The sequence below is a fragment of the Sphaerodactylus townsendi genome, linkage group LG02 (genome assembly GCF_021028975.2).
Source record: "Sphaerodactylus townsendi isolate TG3544 linkage group LG02, MPM_Stown_v2.3, whole genome shotgun sequence".
In the NCBI taxonomy this organism is placed as follows: domain Eukaryota; kingdom Metazoa; phylum Chordata; class Lepidosauria; order Squamata; family Sphaerodactylidae; genus Sphaerodactylus; species Sphaerodactylus townsendi.
The window spans coordinates 29,715,854-29,720,690 of NC_059426.1; positions in this window are offsets into that span (position 1 = coordinate 29,715,854).

Consider the following 4,837-nt stretch of genomic DNA (forward strand, 5'->3'; position numbering starts at 1 on the left):
TGTTGATATCAAAGTTCCAGTGGCAACAGACACCAGCTCCTTTGAGCGTAAGGACTTCCGGCTACAGCAGGCAACGCCTCTGTGCATGCATTCAGTTGTGCGTCTAGGTTTATTGTTCCTTTGTAAAGGCCCTTGAAAATATTGTTGTGATCCTTATTATATAAATCTAAATTGGGCACATGCAAATGTGTGTGTGTAGGGCTGGTTCCAGGTTTGCTTGAGCCCTGGACGATAGAGTACAACCAGGCTACCTCTCCCCTATGATGCAACCCTTTTTGCCTCTAACCATACCCCTTCCATTTGCCCCCTCCCCTTTGGCTCTACCTTTTCTTCTTCAACCACTCACTTTTCCATTTCAATTTGCTTACTTTGGTACAGAGGTGGTACAAAATTTTGCTTTCTTAGTTATTTGTATTGGTGATGGTAGGGGAAAGTGCCATAAAGTTTTCAAGGCAAGAGAAATTTGTAGATGCTTTGCCATTGTCTGCCTCCATGTGGGCTGAGAGAATTCTGAGAGAACTGTGACTGACCCAAGGTCACTCAGCAGACTTCATGGGGAGGAGTGGGGAATCGAACCCAGTTCTCAAGATTAGTGTCTACCGCTGTTATGCCACCCTGGCTTTCTGGTTATTTTTATTACTTTGTTATTTTTATTGCTTTGTATAAAACCAGACACAAGAAAATATGCCTTCCATGTTTTTATTTGGAGTACTATTTAGTACATTGCTACAATTTGGGTAAAATCAATACAAATATTATTCTGCAGGAGCCTCGGTCCAAGGGTTTACAGAAAAAATTCTCCATTCTCATCTCTGTCAATGAGGAGTCATTCCACATCTCTCCAAAATGCCTTGAACCTGAAAGGAGAATGGAACTCAATTTTATCACTCATCATTGGATCAAAGGAAACCATACCTAAGACAAGAAAAAACTTATTTTTAATATTGAGAACATGTGTGGTGCTGTAATTTAAACCTTCAAAAATATCAGAGTCCAACTTTTTACTTGTTGGTTTTATACATTTAAGCTTGTACATACTACCAAAAGGAGATGAAGGGTTTGGGGTTTTTTTAGAATCCATATTCCTGGTGGCAGCTACCATACAGGGAAGAATTAAGGAAACAAATATTGGTTGGCTTGGCACCTATTATATATTTATTTATAAAGAAAAAAGAGTGGACATCGCATTTGCTGGCCGCAGGTGGAATGGTCATCGCAGTGCTGATTTTATTAAAAAAAAATCTTTTTCATGTCCCTGATTTGCTATTAACAATTAGGTTTCCCCCCATAATTTAAGTAGCTCACCCGATAGTGAAACTGAATAATTGCCTTCACTGAGAGTTTTCAATAACCAGGGGGCTAGGGAGAAGAGGAAGTCAGTGGGATGGACAGAAGTCTGTCCTGCCCTGACAGGTAAAATAGCCAACCAGCTGTTTCACACTTGAGGTGCACCATCCAATCACCTTTCAAAGGGGTGAAGAAAAAAACATGGGATTGGGCAGTTTAAGGCCACCTGAGGGAGAATGCAGACAGAGGAACAAGGGGGCAGACAATTTCATGCGTAGGTCTGCTAGTAGAGTGGTTTAACTCAGCCTCTTGGAGAGGACAGAGTTGTGAGGCCTGTCTCTGGCAATAAGCAGACCAGTAGCTTTAGAGAGAAATCACCACATAGTCTGCACATAAATAAACTTTCTTTGTCATTTTATTAAACCTCCTGCTTGAGGAATCTCTGTATTCTTCAGACTCGAGACAAATCTACCTCACAGCACTGACCCAAAGCCTTTACACATTACCATAAGAACATCTTGTGCCTGAGAGAAAGGATTATAACTCAGAATCAACTAGGTCCCCTCAAATTCATCAGTTAGTCAGTGTGGGTCACGTGGGTTTAAAGAAAATGCCTGTCTAAGATTTTGGGTTCACGGGTGAGAACGAAATGGAAAGACTCCTCAAAGTGTTTCATAATTTCATTGCTACGAGTTTGTTCCCAATATTTCTGTTTGTTCATATGGGCCTTTGTCTTTCAGCCTCCACAATACAGTCATACATACCACATGATTGCACTGAACAACGATTAATTTTTCTTCCCTCAACATGGTCTGAGGGAAACAAATCTTTTACATGTGCCAGCCATAATGTATTCTGCGCTAAGTGACACTTCAAAACAAAACCCTTTTTAAAAATGCCCAAATTGTGCATTTTCACATGAAAAAGGAATTTATGAAACGTTTAGAAGACCTTTAGTTTAAGCCCATAAAATCTGGTAGGCGCATTTCATCCATTTCCATTAAGGAGACAAATTACTTCTTGCGGACAAGGATCAAACACATCACGGAATCGGGAATGCCATAGTGATGATAGGAGGTGGGCTGTGGAGGGTGGGAGAATTGATGGGACACTTCCAGTTCAAAGAATTCAGTGCTTTTCATTTATGCTGGAAATAATGTAAATGATGTAACCCTCGCCTCCCTGTAGCAAAGTTATCAGGCAAGGCGACATCACTGAATACATCACAAGTCTGACGATAAAATGACTAGAAGGTTTTCCTTTTTTCCTCCCGAAAATCATCCAAGATTTTATTCTAATACGCTGGCGGGGGAAGTGAGGAGAGTCAGCATAATACTGCAGACGGCAAAGCTTTCGGCCAGCACCTTGCTATGGGATTATTACTATTCTATCTTCGTGCTGATTGAAATCCAGGATGTTTATATCAAAGCCATAATGAGACACTGGCAAATACCTTTCTGCCCCACTGGAAATGTAATCTTTCTATTGAGCATTTTATCCTGGTGAATTTCATCTGCAAGGGGAAAGGGCATTTTGCATTTGAATTGAGTAAGGTCACTGCTTTGAATAAGACGTTGTGGAATATATTCCTTTTGCCTTTAGATGAAATTGATCCTTTGCTAAGCTAAATGGAATACACAGCAGTAAATATTCATGGACAATTATGGTTTAAACAAATGTTTTAGTGAATGTAGGGGAACGGTGATATGCTATGCTTTCCCGTCTCATACCTTCTCTGTAAAAATCCCAGCTAATTTCTGTGTAATTATTCTATTTCTCTCCTGATAATTTTCTGTAGAATGTATTCTGTTGAGTATTTTACTATAAAGATGTAACTCTGCTTATCTGAAATAAGTTCGGGGTGCTTGGCAGTGGGTGACAGTGACTAGGAAAAAGCCATTTCTTTTGTCAACACTAGCTCTGTTCAGGACCAGTTATTCTTTATCGAATCCCATGCAATTGTACACAATATACACAAAGACAAGCCAGCACCTCAGAAGGAATGGAAGCCCTCTGCCAAAGCACTCTTGCTGCTGGCATTATTTTAAAGAAAGCAGTACATCCGGTATCCCTCCTCCTTCCAACTTTTTAATTGGATTTCTCCCAAGACCATCAGAGGTGAAAAGAAAGCCTGGTCAATTTCCTTCAGTTTCATTTTTAAACAAAACATTGTCTATGATTAAGTATAGTTGACAGGTGGCATTCTTAATTAAATTCTTTTTTAGTTTCATCAATAAACAGTCACTATTTAATGTATTGTCGAAGGCTTTCTCGGCCGGATTGAACTGGTTGTGGTGGGTTTTCTGGGCTGTGTGGCCGTGGTCTGGTGGATCTTGTTCCTAATGTTTCGCCCGCATCTGCGGCTGGCATCTTCAGAGGTGTATAACAGACTTCCCTCTGTGATACACCTCTGAAGATGCCAGCCACAGATGTGGGCGAAACGTTAGGAACAAGATCCACCAGACCACAGCCACACAGCCCGGAAAACCCATCACAACCAGTCACTATTTACTTGAGGTTTATATGTGTGTGTGTGTGTGTGTGTGTGGCAGCTGAGCATCCCTGATGAAATTGACAAGGCCTTCCTTCCTCACCTCTGCAAGCAGAAGCTTCAAACTTAATAAAACTTGCCTGTTTCTCCAAGCTCGTTCAGCAATCCAGCAGGCTTCTTATCAGATCCAATGTGAAATGTTAGCAGGAGGGCACATGCCGCTGATGTTGGACAGAGTGACCAATAACATCACCAACTGCTCCTCTGGCCTGTAGAGCCAACAGAGCAAGTTAGCATGTGCTTGTAAGGACTGTGTTGCAATAGTAGAAGTTGTAAAAAATCTCAGCATTTGGCAAAAAATAAATAAATGAAATGTTAGCGGGGAAAACATGAAACAGTCTGCAGTGGCTTTGAGTGAATGTCATCTAGTGACCATACCAGAGAAAAACAGCTGGTATAGAAGCACCCGGACAGCCTGAAGCAGTTTGCTGTTCTTGGCAGAGTGAATACGCCCTGTCAATCACACAGAGCATCGTGGACCAAAGCAGCCGATTTAGGAACTAACAATACCACAGAGAGAGAGAGGTACTAGCTTTGTGACTGATGGAAGGGAGAGAGTTCCCAGAAGAAGCTGGAAGTGGCTTGAAAATAGAATTGGGGAACACATGAAGAAATGGCACTTAGCAGAGAGGGAAAGGTAGAGGCCCTGGATTCCTGTAACTAGTTGTGATTCTGTGATGTTCAGAAGATTGGTTTGCACCATTTATTTTCTGTGGGCAATCTGCTGAGTTTGATAGGTTGGATATTTGGTCAGGGCAAAGGTAATGGTAGTTCCCCATGCAAACATTGGGTCAATACTGACCCATGGGAGTGACAATACTGACCCATGGGAGTACTTTACAAACAACTGGGGACACCAATGGCAAACCACCCTGTAATGTACTTTACAGACAACTATCATATTTGTTTATATTGTGATTTATTGTCTGCTGGATAGTATTTTGTTGGCAAAGTTGTCCTACAGTTTTTAGGAGCAAAGAATGTGATGAAATGACACAA